The following is a 12039-nucleotide window of genomic DNA, read 5'->3' as shown; positions in this document are numbered from 1 at the left end:
TGTGCTCATTAAAGCTCAAGATGCAAAGTTCCAACCTAATTAGTGAGCAAAGTTTTGGTGGATTAAATCCCAGCTATTTAACAATCAAATTGGATTTCTGCTCTTTCTATCTGATTTAAAGCTATTCCTCCAAGGATTGAGATGACCAAACAACCAAGTCATCCTAGGAATATTATATTATATTGTTACATTCTATCATTATATTATAAACATAACACATCAATATTAATTTATATTAGCAGCACAGTATATAAATTCCACTTTGAAGTACATGAGGCATTGGACGGTATGTTTCATGTTCAATTTATATCTTTATTGAATGGCATAATATGATAGTGCAGACCATGAAGACAAAGTTTGTGCCTCAAGTGATACTACACTAACCAACATCTTCAACATCATGCGCAAAAGCAGCTGCGCCATGGCTCAGCTCTCGGCTCCATGCACTTCCACACCCTGGGCGTCCGGAGTCGCCAAGCAGATGCTGGGTCAGCACCAGAACAACATTCCCCAGAAACCTGGGCAGCCGAAAGCCCCATGGCAAACGGCCGGCAGTTCATCTGCTACAGAAAGCAAATTGTCTCTTGCTTCCAGAGTTTCATAGAGATGTCTTTCTGGCCACGCACTGCATTGAAGACCTGCTCGGAGTTGGTTTCCACCGCTGGTCATCGTTCTTGGCACAACCGCCAGATGAGGACGCGGGGCCGCCGCATCTCAGCGGGGATCGGCAGCAGCGAGGAAGAATAGCTGGAGGCCACAGACAACAAAGAAACCAAAATTAAGCTAATCCTCACACGCGCAAGGCGCTGCAGATAAATAAAAATTACTCTTGGCCTTTTCAGATCTTTGACTCTTTGTATCTTTACTTTATTTCGATCGGAACAGATTCCGCCAAAACATCAAACAGAGATGGCCAGAGCTTAAACAAAATGTACAGAGCAGAGCCTGTTCACACGCAGAGGAGGAGTGTGTGCCCATGAGGAAAAGCGCCAAGCAGAAGTGCAAGGTTTAAATTCTGGACAGGGGAGTGCTAATTGATAGTGGACAACTTCTGTCGTGGGTAGAACAGAAAGAGCCCATAGGTGTGTGCACCATTGGTTAAAACAAGCCCTGTCGCTCCCTGGTCTGGAAAACGCTGTCAGTTTGGTCCAGGCGGGGGCTGGGATCTGTCCAAATCCACGGCCCTCCCTCGGCGGCCACAGGCTGGAGCCATTCCTGTGGCATCTCCTGGACACGTGCCGCTCTAAGTGGGGGATTTTTTATACACAGTGTACGTTCACTCAGTCGATATCTATTGATCCTCTGATATTGACTGCTTCTTTTTGATTGTTGCTCAAATGGCATCACATTAGAGGGAAATGTGCCCCCTGCCCTCTTCCACTCCCCACCCTCTGGCTCTGTTCTACTTCTCCTGGTGCCCGCCACCGTCTTTGCTGCTGTGGTGCTGGGTACTGCTGACTCGACCCGCTCCCGGCGGAAGCTCCAGGGAAAGGGGCTTTGTTTTGCTCCCAGCTGCGTTTTCACATCTAGGACAGCGCCCGCCTGAGAGTAGGTGCTCCAAAAATATTTCTGAGTGAAAAGCAGTGCATCAGGTGCTAGACTTCCTAGAGCTTTTCAAATAAAAACAGTATTATAAAACATAAGCCAGATGCTTTGTATTTTAGTAAAATATATTTTAAACCCTATACTAAAAAGCACAAGGTGGGGGGGGGGAGAACATTTCTATCCTGCTTTGGAAGGCAATTTATCAGCATCTATAAACATTTTAAATTCTCATCCCCTCCCATGCCAGAGCTCTGTCTCTCTGGATCTGCACCTTCTCTCGTGCACAGGGAGGCATGCCCTTGGATGTCCACATGCGTTTGTTTGTGAAAAATTGAAGACAAGTCTCAGGCCCCATCCGCCTCCTGCTTCCCGTGGGTCTGGTCGGAGAACACAGCAAATGCCCAGTGAATGCAGACCTTACCATCCATTGCAAGAATCTGGTCCCTCCCCTGTCACGGCCTTTGTCACGGTCCCTCCAGGAGAGAGCAAGCCAGTTCAGTCAGCAATCACGCTCTGTTTCCACGGTTCCTGACCCCAAGTTGGGGTGTCCTTGGTCTGCCCTGGTCTGAGAGTCTGAGCCGCCCTCGCTGGTGGAACAGGCCTGGCTGTTCTCAGCCCACACCGCCCATGCCGAGGCTGCTCTGCCCTAGCAGACACTGTCGGGTGTTGGCTTAGCCGGGCCCGGGCGTTCAGGGGAAATTTTGTGAATGAAGGACCCCGGCAGAGCCAGCAACTTATGCTTGGCTTCAGGCAACGGAGTGGGAGACAGAGCTTCCCCCACAGATAGCCTCCACGTTCTCATACAAAGCGGAGATACCTCTGGGGCCAGGCTCTCTGCAGCTTCAGTGCTCTGTGTCCACGGAACCAGGAAGGCTTGAGGGCCCTTCCACTGGCCATCATAGAGTTCCACTGACCCACTCCCCAAAAACAGGAGTATCAGCCAGAGAATCCCAGGCATCTAGGGGTCAGGCATTCAGTTTCCACAAGAGCTCAGGGGCACGTGAATTGCTGCTTTTCCAAAAGTCACATTACCTAGTAGCTGCGTCAAAACTGCAAGTCCAAAACCCCACAGGGTACCTGGGCGGGTACTGTCCTAGGGGAGGCTGCCTCCCTTTGGAGCCCAGAGGCTGCAGTTAGCAAGATCTTCATGATTGTTCTGTCCCCAGCAGCTGAAGATTTCACTGAGGTGCCAGGCATTCCCACAAGACTCTGACCCATCCCTGGCAGCGAATGGCAGGGGGTTAACGCACAGCAGTTCTGTACAAACAGCTCTCCTGCATTATGGAAGGCAGTCTGCTTACTCAGAGTTCACCACTTGCAATGTAATCTCACCCAAAAGCAGCCTCCGAGGTGATCCATAAAATAAACCACCACAGTATCTTTGCCCCGCCCCCACCACGCCCAGGGTCCCTCCCCCACGGGACCAGGTAGGGCGGTGACCCGGGAACCCACACCCAACAGAGAAAGAGAAGTTGAGATCATCTCCTCACAGCACATTCAGGCAGTCCTGTAGGCTCTGGGACAGGGAGACCTCGCCCCAACCCTGAATCCTGAAAGCGGCTGAGGGGCAGAGGGCAAGGTGGACAGAGTGTCTCTGGCGTCCAGGCTTGAGCAGCATGACAACCCCTGGTGGCCCGACCAGGCCGTCTTCCGACGCCAACAGTCCCCACAACGCCCTCTGCCAGCTCTGGGACGCACACCCCTTGCCCTTCTACCTGGAGGAGAGGGGAAAACCCAAAAGCACCACCTGGGCTACTTGTCTCAACCGTACAGCCACCGCCAAACCATCCTATTAACGGGCAACAAAATGGAGGGGACACCATTTCACCCAGCCGACCATACAGGTTGGTCAGTGTGTCAAGTACCAATTCTCATGAATTTCCCTCGGGGCCCTCGTCCGCCTCGTCCAGAAGCCATGTCAGTATCCCAGCCTCATTGCCAGAAGTGCGGAAGTCAGAATTTGGGAAGGGCCTGGGATTTTACCCTACGTGCATATGCTAACTGCTTAGTTTGCCGCAATTTTATATACATATCCTGACAGAAGGACCCAAGACCCCTGGGGCAGAGACAGGGAGGGCTGATTACAGCAAACAGATAAACAGAGCAAGCATCTCGTCCATTTCCCCACACCCTGTACCCCTCAGGGCCAGGCACGGAGGGCCAGATGTTACCTGTACGCGCAGTGGGGTGCACTGCGGGACCCTAAAAGTAAAAGACTCGGAACTTTTATGTGGCGGCTGGCATAGCAGCTTGTCCTCGCCTCTGAAGAGAAAGATTATTCATTACCCTGGAATGTAAGCAAATATTTCAAGAAGACAAAGGAGATTGTATCTTTCTTATCCAGAGACCTCACCAGGGAGGTATTTCTCTAAATTTCTCTGGTGGCATATTCTCCTTAGCTTCCAGCACAGGCTTGCTATTCGAGCCTGTTCTTTGTTCAGAACGCCTACACCGTGCAGGAACACAAGAAACTTCCAATAATATCACCTTTTGTGAATTGTCTTTTCAAATATTTGGCACATTTTTTTTTTTTAATTTGGCAATTCATCTTCTTATTGAGTTGTAAGAATGTTTATACAATTCAGGTCCTTCGTACGATATGCGTATTACAAGTATTGCAAACAAACAAACAAAAAAACCCCTCCAATTATGTGACTTGCCCTGTTGTTTAGTTAATGATGTTTCCGAGTAGGAAGTTTTGAATGTCTTCTAAAGTCTAATTTATCAATTTTTTAAAATTTCCTAATTTACTTTTCATGTCCTGTTTTAAAAAATTCTTCCCTGCTCTGTACATTCTTCTAGAACCTTTGTAGTTTTAACCTTCACATTGAGGTCTGTGATCCATTCCAAGTTCATATCGTCTGTGGTATGATGCTTACTTACCTCGCACACGGATATCCCATTACTGTAGTGCCATTTGTCGGGAAGACTGTTTTCCCCACTGGCTTGCCTTGGCATCTCTGTCAAAAAATTATTTAATCCTATACGTACGGATCTGTTTCTGGATTCCCTGTTTTAGCACAGCCCAATGTGAATATAATGCAAGATGTAAATGTAAGCTACATATGCAATTTTAAATTTTCTAGTAGCCACCTTTTCAAAGGTCGACAGCTATGGGACTGCCGTCTTAATAACCCACAGTTTAGTCAGCCACAAATATTTACCCACTGGTGCTGTGTTTTTTTTTTAATGACTAGGTCCAGGCTGGGCGACGCAAGGGGTGGTCCATTATGAAATACGTGTCAAGTAAAACAAAATTTGACACAGCAAGATTAAATTGGTCCATAAGCTGGAGCCTCAGCCAAAAGCAGAGGCCACGAGTTGTGACTTTCAATGGGATGTTATGTAATCAATGCTTCACATTTCCTCCTGCCCAAGCTACATGGAGAAAAGAGCAAGCTCCTATAATCAATACCATGAGTAATGTGAAGTTTATTTAACTCAAAGAAGAAAGAAATGATTAAAGACTGAAATAAATCTTACAGTTTAGTTAGAAATAGCATACACTATTCTGTGCCCAGCCTCGTGGGTTAAGTTTCTAGAAACAATTGGTGAGGCTTCGTGGTGAAAAAAAACAAAGATTCATGGGAGAATCACCGTTAGAAGAACAAAGCCTGTGAACAGGGCTGCCTTTATAATCGCTGATTAGTCCACGAAAAATAAACAACAGAGACAAAGCAAAATGATGTACTAAGCCTCACTTTCCTCTGACTCCAAATCCCATAAAATAGCAGAAAATATGATTTTAAAGAAAATAAATACATAATAGGGCGCCTGGGTGGCTCAGTTGGTTAAGCGACTGCCTTCGGCTCAGGTCATGATCCTGGAGTCCCGGGATCAAGTCCCGCATCGGGCTCCCTGCTCAGCGGGGAGTCTGCTTCTCCCTCTGACCCTCCGCCCTCTCATGTGCTCTCTCTCTCTCATTCTCGCTCTCTCAAATAAATAAATTAAATCTTTAAAAAAAAAAAAAGAAAGAAAATAAATACATAATAGTGCTAGACGAGAACCTTAGAAGATTTTCTGAAGTATAGAAAGCACACAGGATACAATCTACCGAGGGAGAAAAGACAACAAAAAACAGCCCAAAGGGAACACAAAAGCTAACACAGTTCAGGGATTCTCCAGACCCAGGGCAGAACCCAGAAATCCTGGCTGCCCGCTGACTGCATCATATTCCCTATCTCTGCTAAAGATTCTCCTAAATAGTGTAGTATTTTAAAAGTAATCTCAGATTACAAAATTTTGGCTTTTTTTAAATCAATCAGTTAACATATAGTGTATTAGTTTCAGAAATAGAGTTTAGTGATTCATCAGTTGCATATAACACCCAGTGCTCATGACATCCGGTGCCCTCCTTAATGCCCAGCACCCAGTTACCCCTTCTCCCCCACTCACCGCCCCTTTTCAATCTTGGCTGCAGCAACTTCTTTCTAGACACATCTCCAAAGGCAAGGGAGACAAAAGCAAAAATGAACTATTGGGACTTCATCAGGATAAAAAGCTTTTTGCCCAGCAAAGGAAAGAGTCGACAAAACCAAAAAACAACCCACAGGATGGGAGAAGATATTTGCAAATGTTTTATCAGATAAAGGGCTAGTATCCAAACTCCATAAAGAACTTCTCAAACTCAACACCCAAAAACAAATAATCCAGTCAAGAAATGGGCAGAAGACACGAACAGACATTTCTCCAAAGAAGACATACAAATGGCCAACAGACATGAAAAAATGCTCCACATCACTCGGCATCAGGGAGATACAAATCAAAAGCTCAATGAGATACCACCTCACACCCGTCAGAATGGCTAAAATCAACAAGTCAGGAAACGACAGATGTTGGCGGGGATGCGGAGAAAGGGGAGCCCTCCTACACTGTTGGTGGGAATGCAAGCTGGTGCAGCCACTCTGGAAAACAGTATGGAGGTTCCTCAAAATGTTGGAAATAGAGCTACTCTATGACCCAGCAATTCGCACTACTAGGGATTTACCCCGAAGATACAAATGGAGTGATCCAAAGGGGCACCTGCGCCCCAATGTCTAGAGCAGCAATGTCCACAATAGTCAAATTATGGAAAGAGCCCAGATGTCCTTCGACAGATGAATGCATAAAGAAGATGTGGCATATATATATATACAATGGAATATTACTCCGCCATCGGAAAAATGAAATCTTGCCATTTGCAACAGCATGGATGGAACTAGAGGGTATTATGTGAAGCGAAACAAGTCAGTCAAAGAAAGACATATCATATGATTTCACTCGTGGAATTTAAGAAACAAAACAGATGATCATAGGGGAAGGGAGGGCAAAATTTTGGCTTTAAAAGACAAGGGGCACTTGGCTGGCTAAGTTGGTAGAGCATGCAACTCTTGATCTCGGGGTTTGAGTTCGAGTTCCATGTTGGGTGGGGAGATCGCTTAAAAATAAAATCTTTAAAAATAAATAAACAAAAAATTCCCTCATAAAAAAGCATCCCAATTCATTACCTTTTCTTTTATATTTTATATTTTCCTGTTTTCAAGTGTATTTACATTTGCATAATTATAACAGTAGTACACACGCAATTTTATGTCCCGTTTTTCATTTAACCTTATAGAAGTATTTCCCATCTTGCCACTGAGGCTTTGTAGCTATCATTTTTAATATCTACATAATATACTTTGATTGAATGTACCATGGCCTATTTTCTGCTTTCCTTCTTTTTGACCGCTTGGGTTGTTTCCAATGTGTGCTATTATAAATAATGCTGTAATTAACATCTTTATTTCCTCGGCTAAATTTAAATCTGTTTTATGAATTAAAAGCAGCTGAACTGACTTCTGTGTCATTCCTTTTTGAACAAAAACGGAATGTCCTGGTTTCGTAACAAGGAACAATCTAAATTTAGGTGTACAGATAGAGCTGTGTGACAAGTCAGAATAGCAATGGCAGAGTTCCTAAAGCTTTTTAGACAATGTCTATTTAGCTTACTCGTCCCTCTTTGGGGAATAGAATAAGTCCTAGGTTGCTCCAGTTTAAAATGAATCTCAAGATTGGTAACGTTAGCCTTGACAGGAGTAATTGTTTTAAAACAGTAGCACTTCTGGCTATGTTACTTTCTTCAGATCTTTCCCCACTTGACCAAGGTGAAGGTCAACCACGAATACATAATTTTCAAGCTATTTGAAATACTGGAACTGACACTGAAAAGGTTTCTGTATTTTCATAAAGTATTTTGTTGCCCCAGATAAAGCAGTGGCTGGTGAGAGTAAAGCAGATATGTGTGTGCAGGCCGGGGTGGGGTGGGGGGCCATGAATTTTATAAAAGGACCAGTTACGAGTTGAAGAAATTTAAAATACGATATTAAAACTTTTAAACTCAGCAGAGCAGATGACCAGTAGATTGATGCAGCTACAAATGAATTACGTCCTGAATAATCAAACCACTCCAAGAGCCACCAAATAGAATTTCTTATGTAGAGAATTGTGGGAATGAGGGAGAAAAAAAATTAATAATAAAATTATCCAGAGTTAAATAAAGACACAAGTATTGGGGTTGAGCGAGTTCCCTGAAAGTTGGTCAGAATGCATGAAACACATAAGCACCTACAGAGCACCACTGGGGAAATTTCACAACATCAAGGATGAAGGGGAAAGTCCTAAAAGATTACAAAGCAGGCAAAAAAATAAATAAATAAAAAGCAGAAGGAGAAAACAGATTGCCTACAAAGGAATAAACATCAAATTGGATTCTACCTTCTCATTGTCAACAGTGGTGCTAGAAGACAGTGGGCCAACAACCTCGAAAGTCTGAATATCGTAATACAAAATGACCCCTAACCAGGTTAGTTGACATGTCCATCACATCATGACAATTTTATTTTTGGGGTGAGAACATTTACGATCTGCTCTCTTAGCAACTTACAACTATGTAATAACACATTGTTAACTATAGGCACCATGCTGATTACGACATCCCCAGAATGTTTCCATCTTATCATTGGAAGTTTGTGCCCTTTGGCCAACATCTGCCCATTTCCCCCAACCGCCAGCCCTGATCACCGCCATTCTACTCTCTGTTTCTATGAGTTTGACTCCTTTCTTTTTTATTCCACATGTGAGAACATATCATATTTGTCTTTCTCTGTCTGACTTATTTCATTTAGCATAATGCCCTCAAGTCCATCCATGTCACAAACAGCAGGATTTCCTTCTTTTTTAAGGCTGAATCATATCCTGTTGTATATACACCACATTTTCTTTATCAGTTATCCATTGATGAACACTTAGGTTGTTTCCATGTCTTGGCTATTGTGAATAATGCTAAAATGAACATGGAGGTGCAGACATCTCTTTGAGATAGTGCTTTCATTTCCTTCTGATCTGTACCCGGAAGTGGGATTGATGGATCATGTGGTAGTTCTGGTGTTAATTTTTTGGGGAATCGTGGCTGCACCAATTTACCTTCCCTCCAGCAGTGCACGAGGGTTCCCTTTTCTCCACATCCTTGTGGACGCTTGTTACCTCTTGCCTTTCTGATGACACCCATTCTAACAGGTGTGAGGTCACCTCACTGTGGTTTTGATTTGCATTTCCCTGATGATGAGTGACGTTGAGCACCTTTTTGTGTGCCTGTTGGTCATTTGTATGTCTTTGGAAAAAACGTCTGTTCAGGTCCTTTGTCCATGTTTTATTTGATTAGATTATTACTGTTAGGATTATTTTGCTATTGAGTTGTGTGAGTTCTTTATATATTTTGGAAATTAACCCTTTATCAGATATATGGTTTGCAAATATTTTCTCCCATTCTGAAGGTTCCCTTTTCTTTCTGTTGAGTGTTTCTTTTGCTGTGCAGGAGCTTTTTAGTTTTTACAGTTTTAGGTCTTACATTCAAGTCTTTAACCCATTTTGAGCTCATTCTTGGGAGTGGTGTGAGATGGAGATCAAGTTTCAGTCTTTTGCATGTGAATATCCAGTTTTCCCAACACTATTTATTGAAAATACCATCTTTCCCCATTAAGTATTCTTGGCTTTCCTGTCAAAAATTAGCTGACCGTGTGTGCATGGGTTTGTTTCTGGACTCTCAGTTCTATTCCATCAGTCCGCATGTCTGTTTGTATGCCAGTTCCATACTGTTTCACTACTATAACTTTTCAGTATAGTTTTAAATCGAAAAGTGTGATGCCTCCAGCTTTATTCTTCTTCCTCAAGATTGCTTTTGCTACTCGGGCCCTTTTGTGGTTCCATATGAATTTTAGGATTGTTTTGTCTATTTCTGGAGCTCAGTAAAGGGGTACTTTCAGAATCTACAGTGTGACCAAGTTTGGCGGGCTTCCCTCCAGGGGCCCCCAGATTGTGGCAAAGAGGGGCTAGAGCCGGTTCACGAACCACTTCGAGGTCCATGGCCAGTACTGAGGTCTGCATGCTTGCTACCCCACACATGGGTGGGCGGGACCCCTCCCAGGCCCCTTGGCACTTGGTGCCGATGACAGGACCAAGCCCAGCGGGACGTGGCCAAGTTCTCAGGAGCATGGAGCTATTTCTGGGGCTGTGGCCGAAACTGCAGTTGGCGAACCAGCTGCCTGGGCTCAAACCCTTCCTTCTCAAAACCCTCTCATTGGTCTTGGACCGTGCCGAGGCTTCAGTCTCCTACCTGGATTCCGGGGGCTCCCACAAAGACATTTTTGTCCATGGACTGATGCCGCACTGTTGTTGGGGGTAGAGGAATGTCTTATGCGACCGCCTTGCCGGCATCACCCCAGGATTTTAGTTCATACACTGGTTTCTGGACCCTCTCATCATCCTGGATCCTCCTATCTGATTACACTTCAAGTTTGTCTAAGGACGATGACCACATCCAGGCCCCTGGAGGACACACACATATACCCACACACACCCCAAAATCAAGCATTCCCTGAATCCATTCAGTGTTGCTCACAAATTCTCCAAAGAGATCGTTGGTGGGTTTCACACTTGCCATCCTCATGCAGGTTCTTGGTTCACATCAGAGCGGCAGTTCAAGTCCCCTGAGTGAGCCGGGCAGGTGGGGAAAGGACATTCGTTAGCAGGTAGAAAGAGCCATTCCGAGGTGGCCCCCTCTTCTCATTTTTCCCAAAAAGTCAGAAACCTAGGTTTTTGGTTTTTGGCTGAGGATTCTCCTGACTTCTGTAGTTTGCCAACCAAATAAGATAATTTTTAAACATTCTGTGGGCCAAGCAAAACAAATACATGCACCTGATTCAGAATAGACCAGAAACCTGCAATTGCAGCGAAGTCTCATGGGAAATAATTAGCAAAGGGTGATTAAATTTCCGGGGCCAGAACTTTGGGTCCAGCAGAGAAAGGGAGGTGTGGTGGGGGTGAGGAGAGTCACAGCCATCTCTTTGCCAGGGACACCCCCATGGGAGGAGGCTTATTTTTTTTTTCCTGTCTTAAGAGATCCATGGGAGATTAATAATAATCCCATACATTAATGTGGCACTTCAACCCTGAGTGCTCGCTCATCTACAATCTCATTTGATCCTTATAACAGCCCCATGAGCTTGTCAAGAACATCCCAACAGGGCGCCTGGGTGGCTTAGTTGGTTAAGCGACTGCCTTCGGCTCAGGTCATGATCCTGGAGTCCCGGGATCGAGTCCCGCATCGGGCTCCCTGCTCGGCGGGGGGTCTGCTTCTCCCTCTGACCCTCCCCCCTCACATGTACTCTCTCTCTCTCTCTCATTCTCACTCTCTCAAAATAAATAAATAAATCTTTAAAAAAGAACATCCCAACACTCTCACCGGATTAAAGGGAGCCAAGAACTCGCACAATTTCACTCACAGAAAGAGAAAGGGGGAGACGAAAAAGTGACCTTTCCCAGCTTTCAGTGGAAATGCTCAGAAATAAGTTAATTTTTCCCTAACTTTCATCTGCTCTCTCTGATCCTCCCTCTGTTCACTATGCTCCCCTGTTGTCTTGTTGCAGAAGGAGGAGGAGCGTGTTCACAGAGCACGGGGCTCGGTAGCCGCGGGAGTCAGAGGTCCAACCAGTGAAACAGAACACACCTGGCAAGGTCTATAATGAAAATATCACCTGGTGTTCGAGGATCCAGAAACGACCCTCACTGACTTGTTGCTATCCAAAGAACCAAGCCTTGACTGACCTCAGTCAAGTCCTTGGTGATTTAAAAAAAAATCATTATCTGGAGCCAATCTTTATAATCCAGTGGCTCAGAGATAAATGAGTCTCTTATCAAAAGTGGGGGGAACATACCCATTGGGATGGCTTCTAGCCAAAGGAAAAAAAAAAGGCACACAGAAAATAACCAGTGTTGGCGAGGATGTGGAGAAACTGGAGCCCTCGTGCTCTGCAGGTGGGAATGTAAAAAGTATAGTATTTCCTCAAAATGTTAACAGTAGAATTACCATAGGATCCAGCCTTCCCACGTCTGCATATTCACCCACAAGAGTTGAAATCCTGGTCCAGAAGAGGTGTTTGCACACCCATGCTCATAGCAGCGTTGCTTGCCATAGCC

The 12039-nt window shown here is 44.9% G+C and overlaps 1 long non-coding RNA gene across 1 annotated transcript in view; it reads left to right on the top strand.

The window, feature by feature from the left end:
• The window catches only part of LOC113932929, a 119394-nt gene extending 107806 nt beyond the window's left edge, over positions 1-11588 (top strand). Inside the window, exon 3 of the long non-coding RNA XR_003523169.2 lies at positions 11490-11588. This is a non-coding gene — a long non-coding RNA (uncharacterized LOC113932929). The remainder of the gene's footprint in view (positions 1-11489) is intronic.
• The last annotated feature ends 451 nt before the right edge of the window (positions 11589-12039 follow it).

The sequence above is a fragment of the Zalophus californianus genome, chromosome 10 (genome assembly GCF_009762305.2).
Source record: "Zalophus californianus isolate mZalCal1 chromosome 10, mZalCal1.pri.v2, whole genome shotgun sequence".
NCBI lineage: Eukaryota > Metazoa > Chordata > Mammalia > Carnivora > Otariidae > Zalophus > Zalophus californianus.
Note: the sequence above shows the minus strand (reverse complement) of the source record. Positions and strands in the feature narration are given on the sequence as shown.